Here is a 16,322-nt window from a genome sequence, read left to right on the forward strand (position 1 = left end):
ACTGAATAGATCAACCAGCTTTTGCATATTCAAGAGAAAGCTTCCTAAAGAAATGAAGCCCAACAACATCCACCATACTCACCATATTTTTTTTTTAACCTTTATTTAACCAAGGAAAAAAAATATTTTGCAAGACTGTCCTGGGCATAACATGCAGCAGTAACGGTTAGGGCACGGATACAAATATTCCATCATACACCATACAACTATACTTAAAATACACAATGTGTAGTATAAAATCACAAAATCATTGAAAGTGCATTCAAACAGAACATGGACAGCCAGAAGTTTCTGCCTCCAAATCATTTAACAATACTTTAAGTGTCCGATGAGAATGGATCCTTTAATTTCAGACAATTTTGTAGCTTGACTCGTGAGGATTCAGCACAGACCTTGGGAACTGACAACAGGAAGTCCTGGGATCAAAGACATTAACTCCTGTACTGCTCTGATGGATGCAGGTCTGAAAATATGTTCCATTCCCTTGTCGAGAAGGAGAGTCCTCCATTTGTTACATTCTACAGTTTCACCATTAGATGTCACTAACTTTGATGACCTTTGCTGTTTCTCAGAAAGTATAGCAGAGAGGCAGAGAGGTTTTTATGTTTTACATATAATCTACACACAGTATCTTATAAACATGAATAATGTCTAAATAGCAAAAAGTAATCATTAATCTATGGAGGGAATTGTGTTCCTTTATTATTCAATCAAACAGAATAGATTTGAGACCAAAAAAGAGATTTGAGAGTAAAAAAGCGTAAGTGACAATCAAAAAAAAATGTTTTGAGATCAATACAGAACAGGTTGCAATGGGAAAGAAAAATATGAGAGTATATGTTTCTTCAAATTCAATCAAAAATAATGTTTGTAAGTAAAAACACACGCACATTCGAAACAAACAGTTCAGCCATTGCAGAGAACACTGTGTTTTATGCAAAAGGGATGCAAAAATATCATTTGCACAGAGAAGAATGAAGAAAGTTTAAAGCTCACATAGAGTGGTCCTTTTGCACATAACTAACTAACATATATTATATGTTAGTTATGGAGTTCTACTTACATACATTAACTTCTTTTTATGTTCTAAAACCTCCTAGTTGCTGTGAATGAGCCCATAGAAATCTCTCCTTACTGACGCTGTCCTCAGCCACAGTGTTTCAGACTGAAATCTCACACCCAGAAGACAGACTGTGTTGTGATTGGCGTAGAGCCTTCCCAACTGTCTTGATGATTGGCCAATACACGGAAGTGACATAATTAGCACACCAGCTCTCAGAAGCACAGCTCCCCCCTCTGGAACGGTGGATGCACTGCTACTCATTATCAAAACATTGTTTTAACAATGTTTAAAAATAGTTTAGTCACGACTCCCCGCCGCAATCCCTTTTATGACTTTGACCCGGAGTCAGACCCAGAGTCAGAAGACACTGACGCTCGTGAAACACCTCCACAACGGACGTTATTCTTCTTCTGCGGTTCAATGTACGCAACCGGATGTTCCCGGACAAGTGCCCGGAGCAGGAGGATCTGCTGTTCAGGAGAACCGCTGTTTCCGTAAACAGAAGGGAGATCTCGCTGAGTCCGAGATTACAATAAAACACAGCGTACTCAGCAGTGGCTGAACTGTTTGTTTCGAAACTTCACGGCTTCATAAACAAGGTAATGGCGCAGATACACACTAAAAAACATCGTTAATTGGAACTTCCGGTCTAGGTCCGCTTTAAATCCACACGTGCTGCAACATGGGCTTGTAAAATGTAATTTTCACTACAGAAACTAATGACGCTTTTCAAGTAGATCAAATAAAAAGACTTCAAAATCCTGACAAACATTTAAAAATTCCAAATATTTAACAGAACAGTCTGGTGTATTTAGCAACAGCACTGCTGAAAGGCTGTGATTATGAGCAATGAGTCACATCACAAACCCCGCCACTGAATTGTGTCAGATGTGCTCCGGTCATGCAGGCAGTACTGAACAAATCTTTTCACTGATTCTAATTATTTAGTACGAAAACAACTGCTTTACTAGTCACTTTGTTGTGTATAAAACGAAGTCACAGCAGTTTCATATACTTCATTGTATATATTATATTATACTATATTGTAATGGTAAACCATATAAACCATGTAGTTTAGTTGGTTTTCTATTACGAGGCGAGTTGAGGTGAGGCATGGCGAAACCATGTAGTGGAAAAGCTTTATTGTGCAGTCCAACTTGAAATCAAGATCCTATTGAAAGGAGCCTAAAACCAATCATCTATAAGTATCAGTTAATCTACATTCTGGTTATTTTTTAATTCATTGTTCCCCATTTACTATGAATAAAATGTAAAGTAGTGCAATTACAAGCATAGTATGTTCTGGTAGCATCTTGTCTCTGGCCGAGGAACCCAAAGGCTCCCCACGAGTAATGCTATTTTCCATTTCAGGTGCAAATCTTCACAGTTTATTGTTAAGTATTGAAATTATACATGCTGCAACTCTATGTCAGATTTCACGACCAGACCACACTCCCTGCACATGTTTTTTACCATCATCATACCAAGTTGTTAGTTCGTATGCATGAGTGGAATTTCCACAGCCATGTCGCTAATAAATATCCAGACAAGGAGGAATAAATTAATAAACAAACACTCATACCTCTATCTAAGGTACTGAAACCAAGCATTATCCCTTCAGTCAATTTGGATACATAGATACAAAAGGACACAATCACCAGCTGCAAAATATGGTCTATGAAAGCTAATTATAAAACATTCTATGCACTCAGTCGTACATGTACTTTGGCAGACAGATATTCCATTTCATTTCACTTCATTTATTCTCCCTGTCTGCTTTTGTTGTCTTCTTCATTGCAGAGAATTGCATCCAAGTGCTCCATGGCTTTAACCCACAGAGGATTAGACCCTGATAAACAGACTGCTGTTTACTTAGAATGACAAACTGAGGCACCCTCACACCTTCAGGGTTAGAAACACAGATACAGAGCTGTGTGTGACGGATGGGCAATCAGCTAAGAGAGTGAGAGGGTTTCAATCTGTGCAGTCTTGGCACATTGTGAGAGCGACAGTCATAGGGCTGCTGCTGCTGCTGCTGCTGCTCGTGTGGCTCGTCTTCCCAACAGTAACTCGGGGAGGGGAGCAGGGACACAAATTTACCCACCACTCGAGTAATGTATCTCTCTTCACCGCTTGAGTGAACACATCTATCAGTGGTACAGAGCTACTGGCAACACTTGGTAAGAATGTCCCCCTGACAAAGGAGTAAGCTCAAGTGTTGAAAGACAAGCAAAAGGATGACAACAGGACATTGACACGCTCCACAGGAAGGAAAGACATTAGAGTTGAAAGTGATATACCTAATTCCAACTGGTCAAATCTGGGTTTAAATCGGTTCCTTGACCAGTGGGAATGTATATAATCCGTATTTACTCTTTGATCATATGTGTCTACAATGGACACAGGTCTTTATAGGCTTTGCTCTGAATGGCATCAGAGGGAACTCAAGACCTTTTTGTAGAGAACCACTGTAACATTGACACTAAGCTCCATAGCATTGTTGTTGTCACTAATTTTAGTATGAAACAGTCTATAGTGGGCCATATGCAGCGGCTAGCACTGTTGCCTCACAGCAAGAAGGTCATTGGTTCAAACCCTGGTATGGCCGAGGACCTTTCTGTGTTGATTTTACATGCTCTCCCAGTGTGTGCATGGGTTTTCGCCAGGTTCTCCAGTTTCCAAAAACGTGAATTGGTTTATTGGACACTCTTAATTCACCATAGGTGTGAATGTGCGAGAGAATGGTTGTTCATCGCCATATGGTGAAGTGGTGATGGACTGGTGACATGTCCAGGGTGTACCCCACCTTTCGCCCTATGTCAGCTGGGATTGGCTCCAGCCCACCTGCAACCCTCATGTGGAGGATAAAGCAGTAGACAATGAATGAATGAAACGTCTATAGTAAAAGAGAGTGAGAAACAAAGGAGAAAGAGAGCGTTTGTGCCATGTGGGTTTAGCTAACGCCTCCATTACCTGCCATAGAGTCCCTGTTGTCTTTGGCAGCACGGCCGGCACGTGGTGCAGGGGGTTATGGAAAAACAATTCTGACACCAATGGCAGATGACAGATTCAAAGCTAGCAGCCAGAAATGAGGCACTTGTGAGAAACATATAGTGCCACACAAGTGAAATTATCCACTGTGGCCTCAACAGCAAACCCATACAGTATCGCAACAGAAAATGTGCCATAAAACCATTCACTAGCACCGATCACTGTGTAATCGAGTACAATGTATGTGACCCCCATTGCTGGGGTCAATTTACAATGTTCAATTAACAATGAGCAATGGGGACTGGGTACCTTGCTCAGGGGCACCCCAGTCCCCAACCTGGCAGGGACTCGAACAGGCAACCCGCCAAGCTCCAAGCCAATTTCCTATTCCACTTGGCCAACAATCAGCAGTGTTCCAAAATCAAGAAATCTAGATTAGTAATTTAAAGTCGCTAAAGTATTAAAAGATAAATATTTCCAATAGAAACTTTCAGTTGACATGAGAAAGGAGCAGATGGTGAAAAGTGTTCAGGACCTGGAGACCACCCCCAGTGAGGCATTTAGCAACACTCAAAGTGCCCCTTCAAGAACACTTTTATCAAACCCCTCAATCTCCACATGATGGAGTGCATTAGCACAGCTATTTGTCTTTATTCCCTGACCACAGCCACTGACCCGACACAATAATATAGGTAATTGTTTGTACCTCTCTCAAGACTTTTGTTGGTTTTGTCGGGAATAGTCAATCATCTTTTTTGGCCCGCACTTAAGCAAGCATGTAATTCCCACGTGGGTCTGTGTGAGTTCATGTCTCGTAGGGGGAAATACAGGACTTTCACTGGGCAGCAGAATTTGTGTTTTCACTCAATACAAACTATAAAGCTAATGCAAGGAGTATTACATTTCAAAAATTGTTGTTTTGGTTATGAACTACAGTTATAAACAGTGTTGACGTAGTTACTAAAAAAAAGTTATCCAATTACTAGTTACTTATTAACAAAGTAATGCCTTACTTTACTTTGTTACTCACTGCATAAAGTAATTAGTTACACAACTACTTACATTAATGTTGGATTACTCCATGACATCACCTGGGATTTTCCATACCTGAGTTGCCAATGAACACTGTAAAATTAAACAATATGCCTAAATCAGCATTAATCTTTATTCTAATAAGAAGACATGCACTCAATCGCTTTTATGATCAGAAAAATGTGTCAGAACAAACAAGAGCAAGGCTAAACATTTTGTGCAATTATGAATTTTGTTCATCAACATCTGCAAATAAAATATTACAGGCTAAGCCTGGTGTGTGTGGAGCTGCATTTGTGGTATTGCGTGTGACGTCAGTGAAGGTGCGTAGTGAAGCGGGAAGTAATGTGTGTTTACATTTGGCGAGCCGCAGCGAATATATGTCATGTGTTTGAGTTATTTTCTCTTTCGTGAGAGAGTCACACAATAACAAGAGAGGCTGTGCATCACCCTGCAGGGCTGTAAATAAAAGTGCCGTTCTGCAACGCAAACGGAGTCCCGTAGTTAATGTGTGGTTGCCGTACGAGCTAAGCTAAAGAGCTAGCGGTCTTCAGGGGTCTGCCAGCTTGGCGATGGTAAAAAAAATTAGTCCATATACCTCATGACAACAAGAGACAAGGAGAACAACACTGAATACATGAGTCTTTCCTCGTTTTCTTCGTCTCCTTGAGTCAAGTCTATTTGTATTTTGTCAGCAGTAACTCGCTACATTAGTGCTTTACAGACAAATGTAATCTGGTTGTAAAGATGTAAACATTATAATGTTCAAATACAGACCAGAACCACTTTTATTCTTTTTGTCCTTGCACTTAATTATTGAAAATATTAAATGCATCCACTGTCAATACAATATTTCCTTTAACAATGTTAACATACACACTTGGAATTTTACTATAAGCGCCAATGGAAATATGAAACATGTGACACAAGATTTTTCTAGAATGAGATCAACATACTTGGCAACTTTGATTGTACGATTTTTGCTAATTTCCTTGTGATTTGTTTACTAAAAGTCATAAAGTCAACACAGGGAGCCAAGCTGCATTTCATTTCAGAATTGAACCCAAAACATTACCATACCTTATTGAAGCGAAACTTGAATCAGTGCTGCAATTCTCATCTCTCGGGAAATTACATTTCACTCCAAAAAATGCTAAATAAATTGCTGAAATGTAGCCTTGCATGCAAAACTTCAATAATCAAAACATGGTGATTCAGACACAGATGGTCTTTGAAGTTTTAAATGCTGCAGTAAATGTTTCCCAAAATGAATGATTGCATTGGACAACATGTGAGGTCAGGATATCTAATACCCCTCCATGGACCAGAGCAGGGATCATTTGATCCCTCTCCATTAGCAAAGTCTGTATTTCCTGCAGCCGTTTACATTCTAATAAATCTTATATTCACATGCAGCCTGGGTAGTGACCCAACAGTTACTGCAATTGTGCTCTAACAAAAAATACTTTGTGAGGTGTTCTCTGAGTAAAGCTGCAATATTATTACTATCAAACTATTTTGATGACCCTTTTAAGACTTTTCAGCTTCTTAAAAGTGAATATGTTCCCGCCTGATAGCTCCATCTTAAAAATAAATAAGAACAAATAAATATATGTAGTGTGTGGACAAAATAGATATCATTTTAAGGTTTGAGAAAAACTGATCATCCTCACCATTTTTTTGTACATTCCATGGACCAAACAACATGAAAATAATCAAATATTTTTTTTGTTTTGTTTATGAGAATGATTTTAAGCTGTGTGAAGTGAATCAGTCCATGTTGTGAATCATGATTTACATCAAAGTGTATTGCTGATTAAGTTTTACGATTTTTCACCTTCTTAATTGTGTGTGATGATTTGTGGCCAACACGTCAAATTGAGGACAAAAAAAATACCCTTAAAGTCCTGAATTTTGAGCATCAGTGCCGTGCCGAGCGCCGAACCGCGTTGAGTCCAATCATGTCAGCATTGAAGCCTGGAACTGTAGTACATCATATTTCATGCCACAGGTGACATTTCTCAAGCTGAGAATTTGAAAAACTTATATCTATGAATTGATGATGCAAAGGCAGATTGCTCTGCGTAGTTCATTCACAGCTGTCTTGAATTAGGAACGTATTAGCCAATCAGAAAAAAGCATTTCTTGTTGCTTGTTGCTTGTTGGTTTCCGCTGCAAGTACTCGTATGAAGGCGCATGAATGCTGTGAATGCGTAGACAGGTTTTGAGTGAAAGAGCACGGTCAGGTATTAGAATAGCTGCTTATTAAAGTGTACGTTTGAAGTGTAAAGCATATGAGGTTAATGTTTTTTGATTGTTTTTCAAGCATCAAAATCTGCCAGGCTTCTTCTTTTTTTACTTTTCCGAAATTTAATTCAGGTAGTTTATATGGACAGATCGAAAATGTGCATAAAAATGACGAATGGATGATGCAAACATCACCTAGAGAGTCAGACGGTGACTGTACTTGAACTTGTATGAAATAAGTGAATTTGCTCAGACAAGAGAACATTCCTTCAGAATTCTTTCCATTTTGGACATCAAGAGTATGTCTGTGGGGAAAATCCCAAAGAGAGGGATACAATTCCAGCCCTGAGGTCCAGCGCATTTAGACTTTCTCCTTCCCAAAGCTGTTATCTGAAAAGAGTGGTAATATAATACTACAGTGAAAGCTGGTATAGTAACCAAATCTAACCACAGACAGATAATAGTCCTTATGCTGCCTTTTGTTAAGAGATGCTTTATGGTTAATGTTGCACTTAAATCCTCCACAATCTTTGTGGAAGAGAATACAAAGTACTCAGCTCCTCAGCTCAACCATATAAGAGTGATACAGTGCCAGCTCTTGTTGACTGTCACAGAAAGGTGAAGAGGTGAGAGAGAGTGTGTGAGGCATTACTCATGTTGTGGGGACCTTTACATAGTCGCATTATGGGAACTTGACACCACCTTAAAAAGGAAGAGATGTCGTATGGTTAGGATGGGGTTAAGGTTAGGACCGTAGTAGTTATGGTTAAGGTAAGTCCCCAGGATGCTAGTCAATGTAATGTTCTTTGAAGTTATGGAAACCAGGCTCTGTGAGTGTGTGTGTGTGTGTGTGTGTGTGTGTGTGTGTGTGTGTGTGTGTGTGTGTGTGTGTGTGTGTGTGTGTGTGTGTGTGTGTGTGTGTGTGTGTGTGTGTGTGTGTTTGGCGTGAAACTGGATCTGTGGTTTAACTTGCATGCATAGAGAAGAAGGAAACGGAAAAAAAACATCAAGTCAAGAGACCGTTCAAAACAAACAGCAAACCATGTCACCAAGGCAACACCATAAGCATGAACATTGTGTTGATAAGGGACAACAACAGAGCAAGTAATTCTACACGTGCTGAGCAGGGCATGACCTGGGGATGTGTTAGAGAGCCTGCATGTATGTACATGTGAGTGTTTACGTGAAAGCCAATACCATCCTGACACAAGCGGATGGCAGAGATTAGAGAAATGCATGAAAGAGTGACATTTGTAAGTGCTTACACTTATCTCCTGACAGCCTGAAGATGCACCTATGTATGCTACGGAACAACTCCTCTCAAGAGCATTACTGTCTCCTAAAAATGTGTGGAGTACTTTATCTGTTTAGGAGTGGGCATCACTATGAATAATATCTGGACATTTTTAGGCTATATCCATATGCAAGATATATGGGGGTATAAAGCTGCACACAGGTTGAACTTATGAAGGTTTTTTTTTTTTTTCAAGAAGAGTGAAAGTAGATATGTACTATAGTACATAATCATAAAATCCAGTAATTATTACCTTTCATTTCAGATAATAACTGGTTTATTTCTTTGGCTTTTTAATATTAAATGAAGGATATTTACGTGTGTTAGAACCCGTGTCTGAACCCGTCTTAAATCAAGATGACATCACTGGCGATATTGCAGTATTTTTTCTTCCTCTGCTATAGTCTTGTTCATACTGCGATATCTAATTTATGCGATTATTGCGACAGCACTACACAGTAGCACACAATGACAGTAATCTAACTTATCACAAAGCCTGATCACAAGGCCACAGTCCTTAATGTTGAAAGTTCTACCATCTACCAAGGTATTGTTTCCCTAAAAAATATTGCCCCTTTGAGGTAAAGTCTAAGCTAGTACCACAAAGCCAGGTTACACCAGTGGCAGTTCGTCATAAGTCTCACTTTATGAGCGGGAAGCAATAATTCAGCTGAAAGGTGCTTATTCTTTGAAATGAAATTAATAGTGTGAGAGACAGCAAGAGAGGAGACAGTTGGTGGAAGAGATTAACTCAATTATTGTCTACTGCTTCATCCTCCACATGAGGGTCATGGGGAGCTGGAGCCATTCCCAGCTGACATGCCAAGGCAAAAGGTGGGGTACACCCTAGAAAGGTCGCCAGTCCATCACAGGGCCAACATACACAGATTCACACCTACTGTACCTCAATTCAGAGTGTCCAATTAACCTATTCATCTTCATGTTTTAGCACTATGGAAGGATCCTGGAGGACCCAGAGAGAACCCATGCACTATAGGAGTTTCATGATTCTCCAAATCCTTGATTCAATTTGCACCACAATAAGGCCTTATTGTAAATAATATACAAACGATATGAATGTAACAATAACCAGTAAATGCTTGAATCAAAGGTTTTCCGGAACTGAATAAAGTAACATGTCCAATGCTAGAAACACGGCTATAGTGCTAGTTATCATTTAGCGGGAGTTGAACTTGAGCTCCAAATGAGGACCGCAGAGTTGCCAGTGTTAACAGAGTTGTTTTCATAGTTACTGTAAGTCTACATCTTAAGCCCAATTTATACTTCTGCGTAAAGTGCTCTACGTAGGTTACGCAGAGCCCTCTGCGTCGATGGAGAGCCTCTCGGAGAGTCTCTGCGTCGTCTCTGGCTGCACACAATATTTTTTTGTGTGTCCATCACTCCGTCAAGGGTCAACGGAGATGGCAAGGGCTGCGATTGGTCCTCATGACAGGCCGAGCTAACGCTGCTCTGTGCCGGCTCACAGTGCGCACCGAGCGTCCACAGAGGCGGAGCTGATCACCGCCGACAACGTCCCTGCCAAACTATAAATACGTCATATCTTAACACACACAGCACATGTTTAGACGCTAAATGGCCAATTTCTCGCCTCAAATTATCTTAAAACTGCGTTCCGTGACACAGAAAAGTGAGAAACAGCCACCGTTTCAATGTTATTCAGCTGCAACAACAACAAGTCTTTCTCTCGCGGACACCATTGCTCACTGTAGCCAGAAGCACAAACAACCTTGCGTGGCGACCCCTACTGATCGAGCGGGAAATTGCAGTGCGTATCCGCCACCACGACGGAGAAGTATGAAGGCTCGAGTGGTCTCCGTCGTTTACGCAGTCGGATAATGCATTACGCAGTCGGAGAAGTATAATGTGGCCTTCGTGATGCATGCGGAAAGGTCCTGTGCTTTGCTACACGCCGTGGTTTTCTTGTCGACAACGCAAACGTTGTTGACATAAGTCATGGGGAACGCAAAATATTGGAACACTGGTTGCAGAGAAGGGTTTGAGTTTGGTCGCCAAAATCAGTAGTTACGATGAATACTATTAGTTGGCAGCGACGACATCTTTGCTTTCTTTCAGGTTCTTTCGGGTGCATGTGCCTCAGAGAATCAATCAAGTCAGAGGAGACCCGGGTCAAAAAGAGAACAAACTGGGAAATCTAGGTCACAATAATTTTCCATCTTTAAAATGTGGATCCCATTAGTGGTGGGGGGAACCCATACAGTGAAATATTGCGATATTTTGCATGGTGAAATTGTATCTCACCATCGACACCAAAAAATTACATTTTACATTTTTGTGGATTAGCATAAAAAAGAATCAATTGACGTTTCTGTCCACTAGATGGTGCCAAGTGTTCATTCTAACCAGAGCTGTGTGAGTATATAGCGATATATGATTTCGCAAATACGCAAGTGTTTTGCAACATTGTAATAAAATGTTATTGTGACTTAAATATGGTGATAATATCGTATCATGGTGTCTCTGGCGATTCTCCCCCCTAGTCCCCAAACAGAAAGTGTGGGAAACATTGGATTATTTCATTATTGAAGAAGGAAACACAAAGAGCTGCAGGGCAGATGATCCCAGCCAGGCTGTCTGTCTGAGAGTCATTGGCACCTAGCTGCTGTATAGACTCTCTAAACATACTAACATCACCACTGCCCTCGCTGTCTGTCAGTCTGCACTGGAGGATTCTGGAAACATGACCTTATAAGGCTGCACCAGTGTGCAGCATCACTACGACTATGTTTTAAGTGACGCTTTTCACTCAAAGCCTGTATTGTTCTGGAGAACGTGCTCGTTCACTTTTTTTTTTAGTTTTCATCACCGTCCAGGAAAAAAAAGAAGCCTTGGCATGAACTGCATAACGCTGTCACAGAGCGCAGGAATGGTGCTGCAGGCCATTCAAAACACAGCTGAATACTGATGCTGTGACTTCCACAGTCATGCTGGATCAGTCTGTGCATGCCACACAAAAGAGATTCAAATACAGCACAGTTATTTAGTATAGCATGTTTTTGGTTTTTTTCACAGGAAGAGAAAAAGTGAAGTTTATACCTTTGCAAAAGTCTCCTTCAAAGTCCTGTGAGTTCAGAGCTACAGACTGTGATTTCACCGGCAGTCAAGTAAACCTGCAGCTGTCTGTATATACAGCAGTCTGTATTTAGTGTCTGGCTGAAACCATCAGCAACTGGACAGTGTTTATATGGGAAAAATCAGACAGGATTGAGTCGTTCTTCTGTGGCCTGAAGCCAAAAAAATGTATGTATGTATAATTCACCTCAGATATGCTGATCAAAGAGCCTGAAGCACTGTCAGAAACATCAATATATACACACAACTGCAACCTCTCCCCTTCTCTGACAGTTTCCCTTGACGATTTCACAACAACCTGCCTCGACTAAAAAAAATCATGCAGGGAGAGTTTGATAAACCTTTAGAAAGTGAAAACAGGTGCTGGAGACTAAAATGAACCGATATGAGAACAATGGCCAAATGCCTGTAACGTAACATGACTGCGTTTGGCTTCACAATAACTTTATAAAGAACATTTCACACATTCAGAGAGCAACAAATCATTACATTTAGGCATGGTAAAGACAAGCTGCTGAGGTTCAAACTGAGCGTCAGAATGAAGAAAAAAAGTGATTTAAGAGACATGTTGGTGTCAAGATGGGCTGGTCCGAGTATTTCAGAAACTGCTGATCTACAGGGAGGTTTTTTTTTTTTTTTTTACACAGAACCATCTCTGGTGTTCACAGAGAGTGACCCGGAAAAATGACTAGACCTGTTCCAAATGTAGAAAGACAACAGTAACTAAAAAAAACAGTTGTTACAACCAAGATATGAAGAGGAAAGTGTTTGAATGAACAGCAACTGAGACCTCGAAGCAGATTAACTACAGCAGCAACTGTTGACACCAAATTAGATATCCTATCTTTCTGTGCCTTGTAAAGTGGCCAGTGAGTGTATACATGTATATTTAAAATGATTACTCTGAGTCGACTGAGCCTCTATCGTTTCTTCTAATAAACACAATGGATAAACACATCACTGCTCTTTAGTGAAAAGCTTTCAAGACTGCAGAGAAGAGGAGATTAGATCAAATTATCCAGCATCTCAATTTCATGTAAACTTGTAATAAAGTTATCTGCAAAGATCCTCTCAACCTAATATTTGTTGATATAAACAATGATAACTCAGTTTCTTTGGATGGCTTTAAAGGTTGAACGTGCAACACTGTAGAAGTTACAGGTGTTGCAAATAAGAGAAAATGAAATACAGACTTCTTATTAGGGCTGCAGCTAATGATCTGTTGCTTGTTTAATTATCCTGTTGTCCATAAAATGTCCAAAAATGTTTACCAAAGCTCAAATCCCAAAATGATGATGTCTAATAATCGTTGCAGCCCTGCGTGTTATATATTCGATAAAGTTTGTAAATGGAGAAACTTTCTTGTGGAGTGTGAAGCTAATGAAAACAAGCCCTGCACTTAGGTTATTGTTAATCAATTAACTCTAAACAACCATCACCTCACTAACAACTAATTATGTGGACGAGCTGCTTCAAGTTAACTGAGTTAAATACTTTAAAAGGACAGAGCAACCTAACATTTTAACCTTACATTGCTGTGTTGTTGTTTTTTTTAAAGTCTTACCTGCGCGCTATCCTGTGGCGTCCTCCTGTCACGCGCTGCACGTGCCCACGTCACTGTCCTCAATTAAAAGAAAAGAGAGAGAGAGAGAGACACGTGTGCGTGACGACAGAAAGCGAAGTGGACGAAGAGCAAAGTGGAAACTTCCTGAGGTTGAGTCTCCACTCAACTTAAATTGTTGTTAAACAGAGAGAGAGAGCGAGAGAGAGAGAGAGAGAGAGAGAGAGAGAGGGAGGCGAACTCTCAGTGGAGTGTGCGTGTGTGTGTGTGTGTGAGTGGAGAGGTGGAGCCCTCACTCAGCTCACTCATGTGTGTGTCGCCCAGTGGTCACTTCTCTTCACATTTTATTGCTCTGCTGCAAAAATAGAACATTGAAAAGATTATGCATATACACAGTTTCTGCAACATGACGTACAGAGGTGGAAAAGTATACTAAAATATTGTACTCAAGTAAAAGTACCAATACTTTGAATAAATATTACTCAAGTAGAAGTGAAAAGTAGTTCATTTGAAATGTACTTTAAGTAAAATTACTTAGTTACTTTGTGTGGGGTGTGAGGGTAGTAGAAATATGACAAGGGGTCAGAAATCCAAAACTATTGTGGAGACAGGATATTACGTCACTTTTGGCGCACGCCCTCTATGTTCACGCGCCAGTTCTGGTGCTAATCACATCATCATTCGTCTGGTTCTGGTGTATATTTTCCCCCTGTAGGTCTTCATTGTGCTGAATTTATATTTTTACTCAGTAACGGATAGGATTTATAAAGTAACTAAGTACAATACTTGAGTCAATACGTAATCCTGATTTTAAATTGTACTTAAAAAATACAAAATACACAAGAAAAAGTATTCAATACAGTAACTTGAGTAAATGTATTTCGTTACATTCCACCTCTGTGGACAGGTCCTTGAAATCTTTGAAAGGTTGTGAATTAAACAAAATGTCAAGGCCCTTGTAAGTTTAAAATAGACTTGGATCATTGAAAGTGCTCACATTTTGTTCAGGAAACAAGGTGATAATTAGGTAAATGTCCCCCTTGTTTGTTGTTGAATTTGAGGAAATAGTCCCTGAAAAGTCTTTGAATTGTATGTCAACCAAGGTGTGGGAACCCTGTGTAAGTGACATTCATTTTGTTTGGTCACTAGAGCTAGCTGCAGCTGTGAGTAATGTATATGTTACAATGGACAGTCTGGAAGCTAAAGGCCCATTTATACAATTTATACTCGACACCAAAGATGGAGACTGACGGAGCCTTTCATCCACACTTTGTGTTCATTTGATGAAATGGTGAGATGGTTAGCATAGAGTCAATAGTTCAATCAGTCAGGAAAACACTGACAACACCAGTGTTCCCCATTAAAGCGGAGCTCTGCAAGTCTGGTCGTTTTTTTTTCTCTATGGAGCTCCCCCTACAGTTTCGGAGTAGATATTTCTATGCATCCATTCATCCATCCATGGCTTACAGAGGACAAACAGAACAATCATGTTCCCAGATGATCTGAAAGTAAGTTTCCCCAACACTAACTAGACTGATTAAAAGCCTTAACATACATTTTGAAAATACACAGCTGCTACACCCACACCCCCTGCTGTTAGCACTTGCGTCATCCACTGCCCAAAAAACACTAAAAATCCTGATTAGTAGCAGAACTGTGAATTCTGGCTGCACTTTGTTGGACATTTTTCTGTGACTCACTTGCTAACTTCTGTTTATTGTCTCTGTGTGTACGTCTTTCTCTGGTGTGTTGTGAAGACTCTGCTACTGTGCTGCCAAAGCACGTGAAGGGCAGGGTGTTTAGTGAACAGGTACATCAGTCGACAAAGGATAAGTCATATTTATTTTAGTATTACAGTAATTACACTTTCTTTTACTTTTGCAGACAACTGCTGGTAGCTAAAGTGTATTTAACAAATAAGATAAAGTTGTTGCAGAAACAAATCATGGCCCCTGACTTTCATGTTCTCTAGATACATTTTTAAGAATACTTGAATACCAGAGTAGAGATAAATAGGCTTGCATGACTTGATTAATGGGAGTTACTCCTGACATGTGTGTCACGTCTGGAGAGAGGAAAGAACTACCAGCTGTGTTTGTGTTGAGGCAGCAGGGTGGGATGTTCATGCTGCATGTCTTCTAGACAGGAGCGTGCAGTCTCAATTCCCTGGCTGATTTGTAAGTAAACATTGATTTCTCACCTACGTTTACACGCAGACATGCGCCGGTCGAAATCCACCCCTTTTTTTCGTGGAGGGGTCAGAGCCAAGTACACACAGAGGTCACATTCATTTTAGTTGAGAGCTGAGATGTTGGATGCAGAAAGAGATTTTGTTGGAGTCGATGCAGAAACAGCCCCACTAGAAATAAGCCAAGTATATTACTTACAAATAATCTGCCAGTGGGGTAAGCTAAGTTTGCTTGGCTATAATACTGTACTTAAACCTGCTGCCACGTTAAGACTGCACTGTGCCTTAAAACAAGGAAAAACAGGCCTTTACTTGATTAACCTGATTTTTAGAGTTAAAACCTAGACTGTATTTTTTGCTTGTTACTGACGATTAAAGCTAAAAGTGAGCTGTAATGTTCAGGTGTGTCTTTCTTAATACTAGATTACTGTCGAGCTTGCAAGTTATTTTTCTTTAAAGAGCAAAATAATAATCACAATTGAGGATAATTTGACCTTCTTGAAAATACATTTTTGGCAGTGTATCACTTATACAACCAGATTTCTGCTCTTTCTCCAGGTCTGGGTGTGTGTATCTTGGCAGATGTGACAGTGTTCCAGACAGTTGACCTAAGAAGATAAGGTTATAGGTGAAGAGGTTTAAGTGGTGTCATCCCTCCCTGCTGGGAGTTTCAGCGTTAGGGTGGACACTTCCTCAGGACAACGCCCTCACACTTACAGTACTGTACACCACGGATTCAAACCATCGGTGAAGTGCACCAGCACTGATGACGTCAGTTGTCTGATCGCTTTTCCAATGTCCACTCCATTCCTTTCCATTTCCCGCAGAGTTGTGC

Source organism: Microchirus variegatus, assembly GCF_963457635.1.
Source record: "Microchirus variegatus genome assembly, chromosome: 8".
Taxonomy (NCBI): Eukaryota; Metazoa; Chordata; class Actinopteri; order Pleuronectiformes; family Soleidae; genus Microchirus; species Microchirus variegatus.